At 39.2% G+C, this 22,221-nt stretch overlaps 1 long non-coding RNA gene across 1 annotated transcript in view; it reads right to left on the minus strand.

Annotated features, from left to right (window-relative positions):
* Window positions 1-1,883: 1,883 nt before the first annotated feature.
* The window catches only part of LOC134285399 (uncharacterized), a 401,391-nt gene continuing 381,053 nt past the window's right edge, over window positions 1,884-22,221 (minus strand). Inside the window, exon 2 of the long non-coding RNA XR_009996345.1 lies at window positions 1,884-3,602. This is a non-coding gene — a long non-coding RNA (uncharacterized LOC134285399). The remainder of the gene's footprint in view (window positions 3,603-22,221) is intronic.

Consider the following 22,221-nt stretch of genomic DNA (forward strand, 5'->3'; position numbering starts at 1 on the left):
TCATGCCCAGCCCTGTCGTCGTAAAATTCGAGCTTCTTAGTCGTTTGATGGTGGGGTGGGCGCTGCTACACAACACAGTTAATAAGGGCGCCAGCGATTGCAAATCCGATAGAAATGTTGCTAAACATAATAATTAATATTTTAAGTGTATAGTATGCTGACAGGAAATATATAAAGCGATACAATACCTTAACAATATAGCAATTATTAAAATATTTTTTTGATAATAATATTGGGTATAGGGCGGAAGTGGTATACCTCGGTTCTTTGCTAACGGCTGACAACAGTCGAACAATATACGAAGGCGCAGCATCAGTGGAAGTCGTTCCTACGAATGTCTTTGGAAGAAACTGCGTTCAACAAATATGCACCAAATGTACCATAAACGGTGCTAATAATATTAGTGGAGCTATACAGACATGAGACTTGAACCATGCTCAAGAACGAGGAGGTCCTGCAACCACTTGGGATCTTTGCGCAACAAGTGCTAAGGACGATCTTTGGCAGCATGCAAGAGAACGGTGTGTGGCGGCGAAAGATGAACCACGAGCTCGTTGCACTCTGAGAATGCAGAAAAAGCACGGCGAAATTAGTGTGCGCTACTGATTCGCTTGGTTCAAAAATCCTTGGAATACCGAGAGTACGATGGGCGGCTTGGGTGCTGACGGTGGATAGCTGCAACTGGGACATATGGTATTATGGCGGCAAATTATATAGATTTGAGTATGAGCGCCCTCGCAAATAAGAAAAACAACTTGGGGAACTTACGTATTTTCGGCAGTTTTATTTTCTTCGTCTTAGGGTTTTTTGAAACCTGTTGAACTCAATGATGACCTCGAATCCTTCCAAACCAAGCTGAGTTACATGCCCAAATTTCAGGCAATCTGACCGACAAATACGCCCCATGACGAAGAGAACAAACTTGCTGATAAAACCCTTCGTCACCTTATGTATAGACTGTTTAAGAAATTATAAATACTTTTTATTTATTGAATAAAATAAACTGTTCTGGTGACTTTCGCCAAATTCTTTCAGAATGCAACAAATTGTGCTCCTATTTTTTTATGTCCTTCAAATTGACATGATATTTTGAAGAACAGTCAATTTCTCCAACAATGAACTTCATTCGCCCAATTTTCATTGGTGCAAAGGTGTTTTTGTAATGATTTCAACATAATGTATAACAAAATACCAGTAATTGTCTTACTTTTTATTATATTCGCTTTCATAATAAGTTGTCTAGGAAATGCGTTCATCCTGGAAAAAATCAATAAAGACGTTTGCACAACATTTTTTTCTGACATAAAATTTCTTATTTTTTAAGGTCTGAGAGGGAACATCAGAACTACCATACAGTTTCTTATCTTTTCTGAACGCATTCAGTTTGAACTATTTTATTGTTTTAGCTCATTCGACCCTTCCGATGACAAAGCTTGTCATATCATAAAAACAAATGCAATAAGCAGTAATTAAGACATTCGTTTGCTTAACGTTTGTTGCTACCCGTGTTGTTGAGAAATTTCAAATAAAATTGTTTTCATTAAGAAGATTTGTAATGATGGTTCTTGATCAAATATTCCAGTGAAAATTTCTTTTATCAATCTATAAATATCTTTTCTTATCGATACAGTAACTTTCATTGTGTTTGGAAATTGAATATTTTTTTTACGCGTTTTTTTTTTCTTTTCCATTATGCTACATTTTTTGACCAGTTTGTGCAACTTCACATTTTAATCATATAATTTACTTGTACAACAACATCAACAAAGTTGGTATTATTTGCTTCGTTAGAATGTTTACTATAATAAGAGCTAACTTTTTTGATTATTAAGCTCACATTGAAATGACAGTCTATCGTTTGTGTATTTATAATTTCTAAAACAGCTTTTGAGAAAATCGCCTTAGTGATTTTGAAAATTTTAGTGCTCAGAAAAGGCGGCAAAAGAGGATTTTTTTCGTATTTTCAATAAAATGCAGAAGGGCACCTACTATATGGAACTTGGGTAATATGACGGGTTAACCCCCAAAACCACTCCCTTGCGTAAAAGTTCGCTGCCCTGGTTTAGGTATGTAAGAAAAAAGGTTTTTTTATTGTTTTGCTCTCAAATAGTTTATGAACTTTTGTGAAATTGGATTTTTTTCTTGCGCTCTGTCTAATATTGGGAAATTGCCTATGTGATTTTAGATGATTTACGTCCTTTCAAATATCAGCAAAATTAACTTTGTCAATATTGCATTTTTTACACTTATAGACGCGTAAAAAAGTCTCATTTATGATATTAAAATGTACTCTGAATCACCTCTATGGTTTTACACTTTTATATCTATAAAAACTACTGTGATATCAAATATTTTTCATCCACTCTCCCAAATATAAAAAAATCACTTTATGTGGTTTTTCATGTGTAAAATTGCCTTTAGTAATAATCAAAGCTTTAGCGCCCCAGAGAAGGTGTGAAGAAACTCTTTTACGGAATTGGGAATTTGGAATTTTTCTTCCATTTCTAAGTATAAAAGTATCATTTCATTGATTTTTTCGATATTGTTGCGCATACAAAAAAAAACTTCCTTCATGATATTTAAAATTTTGTTTATGCTCCCATACCTTGTCGTGAAAGAAAAAAGGAGCTTTAATATTTTGGAAGGCGATAGAGTCTATTATACTGTCATTAGTGACAGCTCATGTGATTTTTTTACGAAATTGTGTACGGCTGAAGATATAATAAAAGTTACCTGTGCCATTTTTTTCGAAATGTTGTCCTTCCGCATTGATTCCTTCAAAAAATCTTAGTTTTCTTTAGAATTTTCTCCAAAGTTATCTGCAGGCTACCAGAAATAAATCTTCCCCGGAGTCCTTCCGATATTACTCCGTGGATTTCTATAAAAATCCACCAAGAATTACATTCGGAAAATCTTTCAAAGATTTCTTTTGAAAGTACTTTAGATCATCTTCCTTTTATCGCTTCAGAATTTCCCTTAGAAATTCCTTCGGAGTTGTCGTTAGAGGATCCTCTAGAAATTTCCCAAAAACTCCTCTAGAAAAGTTTCCCATGGTTTTCCTTGAAAAATTGTCCATAGATTTTACCAGGAATCTGTACGATAAGAGATTCCTGCGGGAGTTCATACAGAGATTCCTTCAGGATTCCCTCCAGATATTGCATTACCTCAGACTTTTCTTTAAGGCATTTTCTTTAAGGATAACTCTTATGATCTCTGCACAAATATTTCTACATATTTTTTCAAAAAAATATTTGCTAGGAATTTAAACAGAAATTCCTTTATAAATAGCTGAATTTAGCTAAACGAGACATAAACGTAATTTTTTTTTATCCAAAATCGTTTAGCTGCAAAATATATAAGTCGTAGCTTATACTTTTTAACTATTTTGGTGGACTGGACAATGCTGTATTGACTTTATATTGATTTCGGAATGTTTTAAAACAAGTGTGATAAAAACGAAATGAAAATCGTGATATAATCGAACAGAAAACCGTGAATTTGGGCGAGTAGTGATTAAAACGACTAGTGATAAAACCGAAACGACACTGTACTTTCTGGAAATTCTCCAACAATTTCAATAAATGATTTCTCCAGGAATTTTCCTATAAATATAATTAAGAATTTATCTGGGATTTCTTCAAATGCTCTTCCGGAGAATGATTCAAAAGCATTTGTTATGGTTTCTGCAGGGATTCCACTGTTTATGGAATAACGAATGGACATATTTTTTTCAAGAATCCAGTAGTTCTTGGCATGTTTCTTCTGAGATTTTTTTAACGGGTTCTAACCAAAAATCGCCCTAAGGTTCTTTAAGGAATGGTTTTGAAAAAAAGAGAGTTCTGGCGAGTTCTAAAGCTTATAATAATCAAGATGGGCGGCGTTGATTTATGAATAAAAAAATCTTCATCTAGTTCATTCCAGTTCAATGTGCAGGAAAAAACAGAAACTAACCTTCACACTCTCGCGGATTTTGCGCGAATTTATTTCCGGAATCGCGCGGATTCGGCGCGGATTCGAGTTTTGCTCGCGCGAATTTGGCGCGGTTTTTTTTCCACCCTTCTCGTAACAACCCTGAGTATACTGATGTGAGGTTTGGAAACTTGATAACTTGAATGCGTATAATACATGAAATTTGTGTTTTGGAAATTGTTTTGCAAATCTCTCAGTAATTCCTTTGGTTTTGGCAAATTTCTTCGTTAATATCTTTGGATCCCCATCGGCAAATCCTTTAAGAATTTATTTGATAATATGATTCGAAATTGATACTAAACACCTTTCACGCATCTTTCGAAAATTTTATCGACAATAACTTTGAAAATTTCTTCGTCAATTCCATTACGAGTTCATTTGGCTTTAATTTCATTGACAAATCATCTGAAATGTTTTCTCGGGAGTTCCTTCACCAATTTTTTACTAGTCTTTCAGCAATTCTATTGATATTGTATTATTAAAATTCTTTTAGTAAAGCCTTTGGTAATTCATTCAACAATGACTCTGGGACTTCCTCGCATTTTTTTTGGAAATGTCTTCGGCAAATCATTCTATGTACTTTTTTTTTGGATTTTCGGCGATTTTTTGGACTTTCATTATCTATACTATTCGGTATTCATCGCCAATTCCTTCGAAAACTTCTTCCAAAATTCTTTTATAAATCGTTTCTGTAAATTTAATGAAAATTCTTTAGAACATTTATTCTAGATTTCTTCAGAAATTATTTAAGGAATTCCTGCAGCAGATAGTTTAAAAACACCTTCGGCGATTCCGATATTACTTGCATTGAAAGTTTATTTGGGTGTTCCATCAGCAATTCCCTTGAAAATTTTGGAAGCTTCGATTATGACTTTGGGAACTTCCCCGGTTTCGGCAAATTTCTTAAAGATTTCCTTCGAGAATTTATTTGAAAAAATCTTTGGCGGTTCTTTAAAAATTCTGTCACGGTTATAGGGGAACTTACGCATTTTCGGCAGTTTTGTTCTCTTCGTCATGGAGGGTTTTTTGAAACCTTTTGAGCTCAGAGTTGGCTTCAAATCCTTCCCAACCAAGCTGAGTTATATGCCAAAAAATCAGGTAATTCTACTCACAAGAACCACCCATGACGAAGAGAACATACCTGCCGATAATACCCTTCGTCACCCTACTACGACAATTACTTTTAGAATTCTTTCAAAATTTTATTCAGGAATTCCTTTGATGATTTTGGAAAGTTCTTTGAGAATTTCTTCGAAAATTTGTTTGTGAATTTTTTTTTAGAATATATCTCGGTAATTTATTTGAGATTGGATTTAGCCAATTTAAAAAAAAGCTGAAATATTTCTTAAATCATAAAGAATTGCAAAAGTAATCACGATGAAATTGCCTGCAACAATTAAAAAACAACTGAAAAAAATTGCTAAAATAATTTCAGAGATAAGCCATTGAAATTCCAAAAAAAAACGAAAAAAATATTATAAATTAAATTTCAATGAAACTACCGCAGAAATTAAAAAAAGACATGCTGAAGGAACTCGCAAAGAAATGGCCATAATGCGGTCTAACGAACAAGGAGTCGTGGGTTCGAATCCCCAGTGATTTATATTAGGATTAGGATTAGCTGGAATTCCTTGAAGAATGCCAAGAGGAGTTCCAGGAGTAATATCATGATTGATTTCTAGAGTATTCCATGAATAAAAACTCTAGAGGATTTCCTGAATGAGTCTTAAGAAAAATCCCTGGAAGAATCAAGGGCCTTTCTGAAAGTATTCAAGGAAAATTACCTAGAAGAATCCCAGCAAGAATGCCAGAATAAATCCCTAGAAGGATTCTGAAATTTCTGGAGGAGACCAAGGAGGCTTTGCTGAAACATTCGAGGCAGCAGGAATCGCTTATGGAATCCCAGGAGGAGTTGCTGGATGAAAGTCAAGAGAGGTTCCTGGAGAATTTCAGTGATAAATATTCGGAGATTTCCAGATGGAAACACTGAAAGCAAGGCTCCTATGAAGATTGCCTTGAATAATCCCAGCAAGTTTTTGGAGGAATCCCCGGATAAATTTTTAGAAGAATCCCTAGAAGAATTCCGGGAGGTATTTCAGTAAGAATTTCTGGAGGAGTCCTAGGAGGAATTTTTTGAAGAACCACAGCAAAAATAGCTTGAGAAATCCAGCTGAAATTCCTAGAGAAAGAGCATGAGTAGCTTATGGATAAAATATCTTGGATAAAAAATCCTGGAGGAATTACCGGAGAGCTTCTGAAGAAATCACAGGAAAAATCTCGAAAGGTATTATTAGAAGGATTCTGAGATGTATCATTGTAGAAATCTCAGCATAAATCCTAGGAGTAATTGCTGGAGGAAACTATACAGGAAATGCCTGGGAGAGTGCAAAGAAAAAATCCTCGGAATGCCTAGAGAAGTCCCTGCAAGAACCGGTGAAGGTATTTTGGAAGAATTTATAAAGAAGGCCCTGCATGAATCGCAGGAGGAATTTCTGAAGGAATCTCAGGAAGATTTCCCGGAAGAATTCCAGCTACAATGCTAGGATGAATTCGTATAGGAATCACTAGAAGAATTTCTGGACGTATTTTAGTAAGAATTTCTGGAGGAATTGCTGGAAGAATTTCAGGAAAAGTTGTTTGAGGTATCCTTGGAGGAATCCCAAAAAGAATTTCTGCAGGAATTTCTGGAGGAATCTTTGGATAAATCTCTGAAGGAATTCCTGGATGAGTCCTTGGAGAAATCAAAGAAATTTCTACAATAATTTCAGGAAGTTTGTCTGGAAATATCCCAGCTAAACAGCCAGGAGAAAGCTAACATTTCTAAAGTTCCACAGTTATCTGGAGGAATTCTTAGAATTCCGGTATGTTTCATAGAATTTCTAGAGAAATGCTAGAATCAGAAATGCCGGGGGCATCCTAAAAGTAGTTCCTCTAACAAATATCTGGAGGAATACCTACAGTTATCCTTGAAAGAAGCGGTAGAAGTATACTGAAGGAATCCCTGATGGAATCGCAGGAGGAATTTCTGGAGGAATCTCCGAAAGTATTGCAGCAAGTAAGTATGCCAGGAGAATACCCAAGAAGTATTTCTGAAGGAGTCTTAATGGAGATTGCTTGATGAATTCCAGCTGGAATTCATGGAGGAAGGTCAATAGAAGTTCTTGGAGAAGTCCTCTGTGAAATTTCTGGAAGAAACTCTGGAGGAAGTCCTGGAGAAATCATTGAAGAAATCTCTGGAAGGATTTGGCATAAACTACACGGAGCCTGTTTTCGATATCGCAGGTTGAACTACTGGGTACACCAAGTCATGTAGTAGACCTTCCAAAACGGCCAAGCAGTTCAGAATCGAGAGTAAAAATTTAAGCCATTAACTTCGGTAATTGGTAGTTAAGTATTTCTTAAATAATTCTGGCGCTGAAAAGGTGCTGTTATTTCTATGCAGATTCGACCTATTCAAATCGAATGCCAAAATTGTTTTAGGCACATGCGGGCAAAGCCACAGCTTTATCCAAAACAGCCCAAATTTGCGTACCGTCGATGGGGGTGACAATGGGTCTGGGGGGTGAGATTGGGTCAAAACGGAGAAACATAAAATTGGAAATAGCTCATCAACTATCGCTAATATATATTGATAACTTTATATTATTTCAAAGAGAAGATGTTTTTACACGTCATGATGCAGAATAGGATATTTAGCAATAATCGTTTTTTTGTTAAATTTGTGGCTAAACTTATATGATGATACTACTAGTAAATCACTCTGAAAAAATTTCTCCTTCGTAATGTTTTACACAAGCACCCAACCATAAATTATCTTAAAAGTGGTTAGCTGTAGGTATTACCTGGTTGCTGCAACGCAAAAAGCGGGCTGTCAATGCACTTTTTATTCAAAAATTCAATATTTTCGACCCTATGTCTAAATATTAAGAATGGGGGTGAGATTGGGTCAAGCAGGTTATCGAGTGCACATAACCTTAACTAAAAATTCAACTTGTTATCCAGTCCCCATTTGACGTTAGAGTGGTGCTATGTTCACCGTTTCTCCATAAAAGCACGATTTTTTCGAAAATATGTCGAGGAAGTGTCAAGCGAGTGTGTTAATACGTTTAGTGCCTAAAATCATTTATAACAATAAATCCATGCGTTTGGATAGCTCCTCTGATCATCAGCTAATCTTTAGTGTACTGCAATATCGTAAGCTCACAAAATAGACTTGATAGCGTTTTCTTCTCCACTCATTTTTTTTTTAATTTCAAGGAAATATCGTGAAACTACCAGACGGTAGTGGCCTTCAGTAAATACTGGGGCCATAAAACCGGTAACATGACAAAATATCGGAAGACGAACGAACGACGAAAAATATCATGTCTTTTTTTTTTCAATAAATCTTTCAATGCGCCTCTTCCTCATTGTAATACCCCCCTCCTCTCATGGAGGTTGAAACTTTAAATCAGGATGATTATGGTGGCTAAAAATGGCGATACAACATACAAACTTTATTTTATCAAATTTCAACCATTTTTTCGATTGTATTGGCCCTTTTAAGTGGATTAATCATCTTTTTAAATTATCTAAGTTTTTATTCGTCATGGTTACATTGAATTTTAAGTAGGTTTACTAGATATGATCAACAAAATTAACTTGTATTCTTAGATAAGCGACTTCGAATACTTTGACCCATTCTCACCCCCTCTAAGGGGTGAGATTGGGTCAATTTTCAATCATTTGTAGTTTGGTAGACAATTCATATAATGTGATACTTTCTTGCCAAACTATCATTACCACATAGAAGAGTATACATACCAAATAAAAAGTTATTCCGACTTCAACTGCATTTGTTATTTAACAAACAATCTTTGAGTATCCTTTTTTGACCCATTCTCACCCCCAACGACGGTACTATTTACCCGAATAAATATTACGAACTTTGACACTGCCCAATTATTGTCAATTAGTGTAACATTTCTTGAATAAATGATCAAGAAATATTTTGCACTGTGCTTGGGGGCATCTGGGGTAATATGCACTGTCGAGGCAAACGCACCCCCTTGATTTTTCAGGAATTATCGGTTTTGGACCTTTGAAACCTTGTCAGTCTAATAGAACGCTCTTATAAAAGAGCACCTGGAAAATTTTACATATCTGCGTTACGTAATTAGTGAGAAAAATGAATAAAATCAAAAAAGCAGGTTTCTGATGTAATTTTCCCGATCGTTTGTCGGACGATTTGATGGTGAAAACAGACCAAACACCTTAAGCTGTTGTATTTATTAAGTTAATTGAGGGTAATACTAAGCGTAAGAAGAAAAACTTAAACAGTAATGTACGTGAATTATATATTTTAAACAATTTTATTTTTTACTCTTGGTTGTGGCAATATGCACTCCATGTGATGGGGCAAAACGCACCTATACAAAACAAGCTGTAATAATATCTATGATTGCTTTGTAAGTAATCGCAAACGAAATTGAGCTATTATTCGTCTTAAAACCTCAGAAAACATGCATTTTATCTAAAAAGGGAAAAGTTTTTGCAATAAATGCAATAAAACAATAAATTAATGTCCCTTTATATGCATTTGGACGCATCTTCCTTAACTGGTGCGTATTACCCCAGAATAAGTGTGTGCTGCAGTTTCCAACTGTTTTTTTATTTGTCACGGACTTGTATAAACTGGAGCAATGCAAATGTGCACATTTTTTCTGATTGGAAATTACGGCCACGAAGAAACAAACACCGAGAAAAAAATCTATTCAGTGGTGATTTCAGAGTAAGACCAACTCAGTCACTGAATAGACAATTTTCTCGGTGAATTTAAAACGCCAAAATGTATGCACAAGAAATCAACCGTATACATGTTATAAGATAAAGAGAAATATATCCAATCAAGCGACAGTATCGCAAACGTAACATGAGCATGTATGGGGAGTACGCAGGGTGTGATTTTACTATATATAATATACTTATGTTTCAGTTCAGTTCAGTGAAGTGAAGTGATTTTTTTTGAAAGATGTGCACCACGTGGATGGTGGTAAAAATCACATTAACCATTTTACATGGTTATTTTGAGAAAAATCTTTTTTGACTTAAAAATAAAGCCCCTTAGTCGTCGACTAACCGTGACTAAGGAGGACGACAGGGCTGATCAAATTTTTTTGTCAATTTGAATTGCCCAAAATGCTCTCAAATGACGTTTTATTATTTTTTTGCTACCTGAGGGGGTGGTCGTGGGTACCGACTATTGCCAAATCCCATTTACACTCAATCTGGTACGGTCAGGGCGTTAACACTGAACACCCAAAATGGTCAAAAATAACGTTTTATTAAATTTTGCTACCTGAGGGGGTGGTCGTGGGTACCGACTATTGCCAAATCCCATTTACACTCAATCTGGTACGGTCAGGGCGTTAACACTGAACACCCAAAATGGTCAAAAATAACGTTTTATTAAATTTTGCTACCTGAGGGGGTGGTCGTGGGTACCGACTATTGCCAAATCCCATTTACACTCAATCTGGTACGGTCAGGGCGTTAACACTGAACACCCAAAATGGTCAAAAATAACGTTTTATTAAATTTTGCCACCTGAGGGGGTGGTCGTTAGTACCGACTATTGCCAAATCCCATTTACACTCAATCTGGTACGGTCAGGGCGTTAACACTGAACACCCAAAATGGTCAAAAATAACGTTTTATTAAATTTTGCTACCTGAGGGGGTGGTCGTGGGTACCGACTATTGCCAAATCCCATTTACACTCAATCTGGTACGGTCAGGGCGTTAACACTGAACAACCAAAATGGTCAAAAATAACGTTTTATTAAATTTTGCCACCTGAGGGGGTGGTCGTTAGTACCGACTATTGCCAAATCCCATTTACACTCAATCTGGTACGGTCAGGGCGTTAACACTGAACACCCAAAATGGTCAAAAATAACGTTTTATTAAATTTTGCCACCTGAGGGGGTGGTCGTTAGTACCGACTATTGCCAAATCCCATTTACACTCAATCTGGTACGGTCAGGGCGTTAACACTGAACACCCAAAATGGTCAAAAATAACGTTTTATTAAATTTTGCTACCTGAGGGGGTGGTCGTGGGTACCGACTATTGCCAAATCCCATTTACACTCAATCTGGTACGGTCAGGGCGTTAACACTGAACACCCAAAATGGTCAAAAATAACGTTTTATTAAATTTTGCTACCTGAGGGGGTGGTCGTGGGTACCGACTATTGCCAAATCCCATTTACACTCAATCTGGTACGGTCAGGGCGTTAACACTGAACACCCAAAATGGTCAAAAATAACGTTTTATTAAATTTTGCCACCTGAGGGGGTGGTCGTTAGTACCGACTATTGCCAAATCCCATTTACACTCAATCTGGTACGGTCAGGGCGTTAACACTGAACACCCAAAATGGTCAAAAATAACGTTTTATTAAATTTTGCTACCTGAGGGGGTGGTCGTGGGTACCGACTATTGCCAAATCCCATTTACACTCAATCTGGTACGGTCAGGGCGTTAACACTGAACAACCAAAATGGTCAAAAATAACGTTTTATTAAATTTTGCCACCTGAGGGGGTGGTCGTTAGTACCGACTATTGCCAAATCCCATTTACACTCAATCTGGTACGGTCAGGGCGTTAACACTGAACACCCAAAATGGTCAAAAATAACGTTTTATTAAATTTTGCCACCTGAGGGGGTGGTCGTTAGTACCGACTATTGCCAAATCCCATTTACACTCAATCTGGTACGGTCAGGGCGTTAACACTGAACACCCAAAATGGTCAAAAATAACGTTTTATTAAATTTTGCTACCTGAGGGGGTGGTCGTGGGTACCGACTATTGCCAAATCCCATTTACACTCAATCTGGTACGGTCAGGGCGTTAACACTGAACAACCAAAATGGTCAAAAATAACGTTTTATTAAATTTTGCCACCTGAGGGGGTGGTCGTTAGTACCGACTATTGCCAAATCCCATTTACACTCAATCTGGTACGGTCAGGGCGTTAACACTGAACACCCAAAATGGTCAAAAATAACGTTTTATTAAATTTTGCTACCTGAGGGGGTGGTCGTGGGTACCGACTATTGCCAAATCCCATTTACACTCAATCTGGTACGGTCAGGGCGTTGACACTGAACACCCAAAATGGTCAAAAATAACGTTTTATCAAATTTTGCTTCCTGAGGGGGTGGTCGTTAGTACCGACTATTGCCAAATCCCATTTACACTCAATCTGGTACGGTCAGGGCGTTAACACTGAACACCCAAAATGGTCAAAAATAACGTTTTATTAAATTTTGCTTCCTGAGGGGGTGGTCGTGAAGTGAAGTGAAGTGATTTTTTTTGAAAGATGTGCACCACGTGGATGGTGGTAAAAATCACATTAACCATTTTACATGGTTATTTTGAGAAAAATCTTTTTTGACTTAAAAATAAAGCCCCTTAGTCGTCGACTAACCGTGACTAAGGAGGACGACAGGGCTGATCAAATTTTTTTGTCAATTTGAATTGCCCAAAATGCTCTCAAATGACGTTTTATTATTTTTTTGCTACCTGAGGGGGTGGTCGTGGGTACCGACTATTGCCAAATCCCATTTACACTCAATCTGGTACGGTCAGGGCGTTAACACTGAACACCCAAAATGGTCAAAAATAACGTTTTATTAAATTTTGCTACCTGAGGGGGTGGTCGTGGGTACCGACTATTGCCAAATCCCATTTACACTCAATCTGGTACGGTCAGGGCGTTAACACTGAACACCCAAAATGGTCAAAAATAACGTTTTATTAAATTTTGCTACCTGAGGGGGTGGTCGTGGGTACCGACTATTGCCAAATCCCATTTACACTCAATCTGGTACGGTCAGGGCGTTAACACTGAACACCCAAAATGGTCAAAAATAACGTTTTATTAAATTTTGCCACCTGAGGGGGTGGTCGTTAGTACCGACTATTGCCAAATCCCATTTACACTCAATCTGGTACGGTCAGGGCGTTAACACTGAACACCCAAAATGGTCAAAAATAACGTTTTATTAAATTTTGCTACCTGAGGGGGTGGTCGTGGGTACCGACTATTGCCAAATCCCATTTACACTCAATCTGGTACGGTCAGGGCGTTAACACTGAACAACCAAAATGGTCAAAAATAACGTTTTATTAAATTTTGCCACCTGAGGGGGTGGTCGTTAGTACCGACTATTGCCAAATCCCATTTACACTCAATCTGGTACGGTCAGGGCGTTAACACTGAACACCCAAAATGGTCAAAAATAACGTTTTATTAAATTTTGCCACCTGAGGGGGTGGTCGTTAGTACCGACTATTGCCAAATCCCATTTACACTCAATCTGGTACGGTCAGGGCGTTAACACTGAACACCCAAAATGGTCAAAAATAACGTTTTATTAAATTTTGCTACCTGAGGGGGTGGTCGTGGGTACCGACTATTGCCAAATCCCATTTACACTCAATCTGGTACGGTCAGGGCGTTAACACTGAACACCCAAAATGGTCAAAAATAACGTTTTATTAAATTTTGCTACCTGAGGGGGTGGTCGTGGGTACCGACTATTGCCAAATCCCATTTACACTCAATCTGGTACGGTCAGGGCGTTAACACTGAACACCCAAAATGGTCAAAAATAACGTTTTATTAAATTTTGCCACCTGAGGGGGTGGTCGTTAGTACCGACTATTGCCAAATCCCATTTACACTCAATCTGGTACGGTCAGGGCGTTAACACTGAACACCCAAAATGGTCAAAAATAACGTTTTATTAAATTTTGCTACCTGAGGGGGTGGTCGTGGGTACCGACTATTGCCAAATCCCATTTACACTCAATCTGGTACGGTCAGGGCGTTAACACTGAACAACCAAAATGGTCAAAAATAACGTTTTATTAAATTTTGCCACCTGAGGGGGTGGTCGTTAGTACCGACTATTGCCAAATCCCATTTACACTCAATCTGGTACGGTCAGGGCGTTAACACTGAACACCCAAAATGGTCAAAAATAACGTTTTATTAAATTTTGCCACCTGAGGGGGTGGTCGTTAGTACCGACTATTGCCAAATCCCATTTACACTCAATCTGGTACGGTCAGGGCGTTAACACTGAACACCCAAAATGGTCAAAAATAACGTTTTATTAAATTTTGCTACCTGAGGGGGTGGTCGTGGGTACCGACTATTGCCAAATCCCATTTACACTCAATCTGGTACGGTCAGGGCGTTAACACTGAACAACCAAAATGGTCAAAAATAACGTTTTATTAAATTTTGCCACCTGAGGGGGTGGTCGTTAGTACCGACTATTGCCAAATCCCATTTACACTCAATCTGGTACGGTCAGGGCGTTAACACTGAACACCCAAAATGGTCAAAAATAACGTTTTATTAAATTTTGCTACCTGAGGGGGTGGTCGTGGGTACCGACTATTGCCAAATCCCATTTACACTCAATCTGGTACGGTCAGGGCGTTGACACTGAACACCCAAAATGGTCAAAAATAACGTTTTATCAAATTTTGCTTCCTGAGGGGGTGGTCGTTAGTACCGACTATTGCCAAATCCCATTTACACTCAATCTGGTACGGTCAGGGCGTTAACACTGAACACCCAAAATGGTCAAAAATAACGTTTTATTAAATTTTGCTTCCTGAGGGGGTGGTCGTGAAGTGAAGTGAAGTGATTTTTTTTGAAAGATGTGCACCACGTGGATGGTGGTAAAAATCACATTAACCATTTTACATGGTTATTTTGAGAAAAATCTTTTTTGACTTAAAAATAAAGCCCCTTAGTCGTCGACTAACCGTGACTAAGGAGGACGACAGGGCTGATCAAATTTTTTTGTCAATTTGAATTGCCCAAAATGCTCTCAAATGACGTTTTATTATTTTTTTGCTACCTGAGGGGGTGGTCGTGGGTACCGACTATTGCCAAATCCCATTTACACTCAATCTGGTACGGTCAGGGCGTTAACACTGAACACCCAAAATGGTCAAAAATAACGTTTTATTAAATTTTGCTACCTGAGGGGGTGGTCGTGGGTACCGACTATTGCCAAATCCCATTTACACTCAATCTGGTACGGTCAGGGCGTTAACACTGAACACCCAAAATGGTCAAAAATAACGTTTTATTAAATTTTGCTACCTGAGGGGGTGGTCGTGGGTACCGACTATTGCCAAATCCCATTTACACTCAATCTGGTACGGTCAGGGCGTTAACACTGAACACCCAAAATGGTCAAAAATAACGTTTTATTAAATTTTGCCACCTGAGGGGGTGGTCGTTAGTACCGACTATTGCCAAATCCCATTTACACTCAATCTGGTACGGTCAGGGCGTTAACACTGAACACCCAAAATGGTCAAAAATAACGTTTTATTAAATTTTGCTACCTGAGGGGGTGGTCGTGGGTACCGACTATTGCCAAATCCCATTTACACTCAATCTGGTACGGTCAGGGCGTTAACACTGAACAACCAAAATGGTCAAAAATAACGTTTTATTAAATTTTGCCACCTGAGGGGGTGGTCGTTAGTACCGACTATTGCCAAATCCCATTTACACTCAATCTGGTACGGTCAGGGCGTTAACACTGAACACCCAAAATGGTCAAAAATAACGTTTTATTAAATTTTGCCACCTGAGGGGGTGGTCGTTAGTACCGACTATTGCCAAATCCCATTTACACTCAATCTGGTACGGTCAGGGCGTTAACACTGAACACCCAAAATGGTCAAAAATAACGTTTTATTAAATTTTGCTACCTGAGGGGGTGGTCGTGGGTACCGACTATTGCCAAATCCCATTTACACTCAATCTGGTACGGTCAGGGCGTTAACACTGAACACCCAAAATGGTCAAAAATAACGTTTTATTAAATTTTGCTACCTGAGGGGGTGGTCGTGGGTACCGACTATTGCCAAATCCCATTTACACTCAATCTGGTACGGTCAGGGCGTTAACACTGAACACCCAAAATGGTCAAAAATAACGTTTTATTAAATTTTGCCACCTGAGGGGGTGGTCGTTAGTACCGACTATTGCCAAATCCCATTTACACTCAATCTGGTACGGTCAGGGCGTTAACACTGAACACCCAAAATGGTCAAAAATAACGTTTTATTAAATTTTGCTACCTGAGGGGGTGGTCGTGGGTACCGACTATTGCCAAATCCCATTTACACTCAATCTGGTACGGTCAGGGCGTTAACACTGAACAACCAAAATGGTCAAAAATAACGTTTTATTAAATTTTGCCACCTGAGGGGGTGGTCGTTAGTACCGACTATTGCCAAATCCCATTTACACTCAATCTGGTACGGTCAGGGCGTTAACACTGAACACCCAAAATGGTCAAAAATAACGTTTTATTAAATTTTGCCACCTGAGGGGGTGGTCGTTAGTACCGACTATTGCCAAATCCCATTTACACTCAATCTGGTACGGTCAGGGCGTTAACACTGAACACCCAAAATGGTCAAAAATAACGTTTTATTAAATTTTGCTACCTGAGGGGGTGGTCGTGGGTACCGACTATTGCCAAATCCCATTTACACTCAATCTGGTACGGTCAGGGCGTTAACACTGAACAACCAAAATGGTCAAAAATAACGTTTTATTAAATTTTGCCACCTGAGGGGGTGGTCGTTAGTACCGACTATTGCCAAATCCCATTTACACTCAATCTGGTACGGTCAGGGCGTTAACACTGAACACCCAAAATGGTCAAAAATAACGTTTTATTAAATTTTGCCACCTGAGGGGGTGGTCGTTAGTACCGACTATTGCCAAATCCCATTTACACTCAATCTGGTACGGTCAGGGCGTTAACACTGAACACCCAAAATGGTCAAAAATAACGTTTTATTAAATTTTGCTACCTGAGGGGGTGGTCGTGGGTACCGACTATTGCCAAATCCCATTTACACTCAATCTGGTACGGTCAGGGCGTTAACACTGAACAACCAAAATGGTCAAAAATAACGTTTTATTAAATTTTGCCACCTGAGGGGGTGGTCGTTAGTACCGACTATTGCCAAATCCCATTTACACTCAATCTGGTACGGTCAGGGCGTTAACACTGAACACCCAAAATGGTCAAAAATAACGTTTTATTAAATTTTGCCACCTGAGGGGGTGGTCGTTAGTACCGACTATTGCCAAATCCCATTTACACTCAATCTGGTACGGTCAGGGCGTTAACACTGAACACCCAAAATGGTCAAAAATAACGTTTTATTAAATTTTGCCACCTGAGGGGGTGGTCGTTAGTACCGACTATTGCCAAATCCCATTTACACTCAATCTGGTACGGTCAGGGCGTTAACACTGAACAACCAAAATGGTCAAAAATAACGTTTTATTAAATTTTGCCACCTGAGGGGGTGGTCGTTAGTACCGACTATTGCCAAATCCCATTTACACTCAATCTGGTACGGTCAGGGCGTTAACACTGAACACCCAAAATGGTCAAAAATAACGTTTTATTAAATTTTGCCACCTGAGGGGGTGGTCGTTAGTACCGACTATTGCCAAATCCCATTTACACTCAATCTGGTACGGTCAGGGCGTTAACACTGAACAACCAAAATGGTCAAAAATAACGTTTTATTAAATTTTGCCACCTGAGGGGGTGGTCGTTAGTACCGACTATTGCCAAATCCCATTTACACTCAATCTGGTACGGTCAGGGCGTTAACACTGAACACCCAAAATGGTCAAAAATAACGTTTTATTAAATTTTGCCACCTGAGGGGGTGGTCGTTAGTACCGACTATTGCCAAATCCCATTTACACTCAATCTGGTACGGTCAGGGCGTTAACACTGAACACCCAAAATGGTCAAAAATAACGTTTTATTAAATTTTGCCTACCTGAGGGGGTGGTCGTGGGTACCGACTATTGCCAAATCCCATTTACACTCAATCTGGTACGGTCAGGGCGTTAACACTGAACAACCAAAATGGTCAAAAATAACGTTTTATTAAATTTTGCCACCTGAGGGGGTGGTCGTTAGTACCGACTATTGCCAAATCCCATTTACACTCAATCTGGTACGGTCAGGGCGTTAACACTGAACACCCAAAATGGTCAAAAATAACGTTTTATTAAATTTTGCCACCTGAGGGGGTGGTCGTTAGTACCGACTATTGCCAAATCCCATTTACACTCAATCTGGTACGGTCAGGGCGTTAACACTGAACACCCAAAATGGTCAAAAATAACGTTTTATTAAATTTTGCCACCTGAGGGGGTGGTCGTTAGTACCGACTATTGCCAAATCCCATTTACACTCAATCTGGTACGGTCAGGGCGTTAACACTGAACACCCAAAATGGTCAAAAATAACGTTTTATTAAATTTTGCCACCTGAGGGGGTGGTCGTTAGTACCGACTATTGCCAAATCCCATTTACACTCAATCTGGTACGGTCAGGGCGTTAACACTGAACACCCAAAATGGTCAAAAATAACGTTTTATTAAATTTTGCCACCTGAGGGGGTGGTCGTTAGTACCGACTATTGCCAATCCCATTTACACTCAATCTGGTACGGTCAGGGCGTTAACACTGAACACCCAAAATGGTCAAAAATAACGTTTTATTAAATTTTGCCACCTGAGGGGGTGGTCGTTAGTACCGACTATTGCCAAATCCCATTTACACTCAATCTGGTACGGTCAGGGCGTTAACACTGAACACCCAAAATGGTCAAAAATAACGTTTTATTAAATTTTGCTACCTGAGGGGGTGGTCGTGGGTACCGACTATTGCCAAATCCCATTTACACTCAATCTGGTACGGTCAGGGCGTTAACACTGAACAACCAAAATGGTCAAAAATAACGTTTTATTAAATTTTGCCACCTGAGGGGGTGGTCGTTAGTACCGACTATTGCCAAATCCCATTTACACTCAATCTGGTACGGTCAGGGCGTTAACACTGAACACCCAAAATGGTCAAAAATAACGTTTTATTAAATTTTGCCACCTGAGGGGGTGGTCGTTAGTACCGACTATTGCCAAATCCCATTTACACTCAATCTGGTACGGTCAGGGCGTTAACACTGAACACCCAAAATGGTCAAAAATAACGTTTTATTAAATTTTGCCACCTGAGGGGGTGGTCGTTAGTACCGACTATTGCCAAATCCCATTTACACTCAATCTGGTACGGTCAGGGCGTTAACACTGAACACCCAAAATGGTCAAAAATAACGTTTTATTAAATTTTGCTACCTGAGGGGGTGGTCGTGGGTACCGACTATTGCCAAATCCCATTTACACTCAATCTGGTACGGTCAGGGCGTTAACACTGAACAACCAAAATGGTCAAAAATAACGTTTTATTAAATTTTGCCACCTGAGGGGGTGGTCGTTAGTACCGACTATTGCCAAATCCCATTTACACTCAATCTGGTACGGTCAGGGCGTTAACACTGAACACCCAAAATGGTCAAAAATAACGTTTTATTAAATTTTGCCACCTGAGGGGGTGGTCGTTAGTACCGACTATTGCCAAATCCCATTTACACTCAATCTGGTACGGTCAGGGCGTTAACACTGAACACCCAAAATGGTCAAAAATAACGTTTTATTAAATTTTGCCACCTGAGGGGGTGGTCGTTAGTACCGACTATTGCCAAATCCCATTTACACTCAATCTGGTACGGTCAGGGCGTTAACACTGAACAACCAAAATGGTCAAAAATAACGTTTTATTAAATTTTGCCACCTGAGGGGGTGGTCGTTAGTACCGACTATTGCCAAATCCCATTTACACTCAATCTGGTACGGTCAGGGCGTTAACACTGAACACCCAAAATGGTCAAAAATAACGTTTTATTAAATTTTGCTACCTGAGGGGGTGGTCGTGGGTACCGACTATTGCCAAATCCCATTTACACTCAATCTGGTACGGTCAGGGCGTTAACACTGAACACCCAAAATGGTCAAAAATAACGTTTTATTAAATTTTGCTACCTGAGGGGGTGGTCGTGGGTACCGACTATTGCCAAATCCCATTTACACTCAATCTGGTACGGTCAGGGCGTTAACACTGAACACCCAAAATGGTCAAAAATAACGTTTTATTAAATTTTGCCACCTGAGGGGGTGGTCGTTAGTACCGACTATTGCCAAATCCCATTTACACTCAATCTGGTACGGTCAGGGCGTTAACACTGAACACCCAAAATGGTCAAAAATAACGTTTTATTAAATTTTGCTACCTGAGGGGGTGGTCGTGGGTACCGACTATTGCCAAATCCCATTTACACTCAATCTGGTACGGTCAGGGCGTTAACACTGAACAACCAAAATGGTCAAAAATAACGTTTTATTAAATTTTGCCACCTGAGGGGGTGGTCGTTAGTACCGACTATTGCCAAATCCCATTTACACTCAATCTGGTACGGTCAGGGCGTTAACACTGAACACCCAAAATGGTCAAAAATAACGTTTTATTAAATTTTGCCACCTGAGGGGGTGGTCGTTAGTACCGACTATTGCCAAATCCCATTTACACTCAATCTGGTACGGTCAGGGCGTTAACACTGAACACCCAAAATGGTCAAAAATAACGTTTTATTAAATTTTGCTACCTGAGGGGGTGGTCGTGGGTACCGACTATTGCCAAATCCCATTTACACTCAATCTGGTACGGTCAGGGCGTTAACACTGAACACCCAAAATGGTCAAAAATAACGTTTTATTAAATTTTGCTACCTGAGGGGGTGGTCGTGGGTACCGACTATTGCCAAATCCCATTTACACTCAATCTGGTACGGTCAGGGCGTTAACACTGAACACCCAAAATGGTCAAAAATAACGTTTTATTAAATTTTGCCACCTGAGGGGGTGGTCGTTAGTACCGACTATTGCCAAATCCCATTTACACTCAATCTGGTACGGTCAGGGCGTTAACACTGAACACCCAAAATGGTCAAAAATAACGTTTTATTAAATTTTGCTACCTGAGGGGGTGGTCGTGGGTACCGACTATTGCCAAATCCCATTTACACTCAATCTGGTACGGTCAGGGCGTTAACACTGAACAACCAAAATGGTCAAAAATAACGTTTTATTAAATTTTGCCACCTGAGGGGGTGGTCGTTAGTACCGACTATTGCCAAATCCCATTTACACTCAATCTGGTACGGTCAGGGCGTTAACACTGAACACCCAAAATGGTCAAAAATAACGTTTTATTAAATTTTGCCACCTGAGGGGGTGGTCGTTAGTACCGACTATTGCCAAATCCCATTTACACTCAATCTGGTACGGTCAGGGCGTTAACACTGAACACCCAAAATGGTCAAAAATAACGTTTTATTAAATTTTGCTACCTGAGGGGGTGGTCGTGGGTACCGACTATTGCCAAATCCCATTTACACTCAATCTGGTACGGTCAGGGCGTTGACACTGAACACCCAAAATGGTCAAAAATAACGTTTTATCAAATTTTGCTTCCTGAGGGGGTGGTCGTTAGTACCGACTATTGCCAAATCCCATTTACACTCAATCTGGTACGGTCAGGGCGTTAACACTGAACACCCAAAATGGTCAAAAATAACGTTTTATTAAATTTTGCTTCCTGAGGGGGTGGTCGTGAAGTGAAGTGAAGTGATTTTTTTTGAAAGATGTGCACCACGTGGATGGTGGTAAAAATCACATTAACCATTTTACATGGTTATTTTGAGAAAAATCTTTTTTGACTTAAAAATAAAGCCCCTTAGTCGTCGACTAACCGTGACTAAGGAGGACGACAGGGCTGATCAAATTTTTTTGTCAATTTGAATTGCCCAAAATGCTCTCAAATGACGTTTTATTATTTTTTTGCTACCTGAGGGGGTGGTCGTGGGTACCGACTATTGCCAAATCCCATTTACACTCAATCTGGTACGGTCAGGGCGTTAACACTGAACACCCAAAATGGTCAAAAATAACGTTTTATTAAATTTTGCTACCTGAGGGGGTGGTCGTGGGTACCGACTATTGCCAAATCCCATTTACACTCAATCTGGTACGGTCAGGGCGTTAACACTGAACACCCAAAATGGTCAAAAATAACGTTTTATTAAATTTTGCCACCTGAGGGGGTGGTCGTTAGTACCGACTATTGCCAAATCCCATTTACACTCAATCTGGTACGGTCAGGGCGTTAACACTGAACACCCAAAATGGTCAAAAATAACGTTTTATTAAATTTTGCTACCTGAGGGG

Source organism: Aedes albopictus, chromosome 1 (assembly GCF_035046485.1).
Source record: "Aedes albopictus strain Foshan chromosome 1, AalbF5, whole genome shotgun sequence".
In the NCBI taxonomy this organism is placed as follows: Eukaryota; Metazoa; Arthropoda; class Insecta; order Diptera; family Culicidae; genus Aedes; species Aedes albopictus.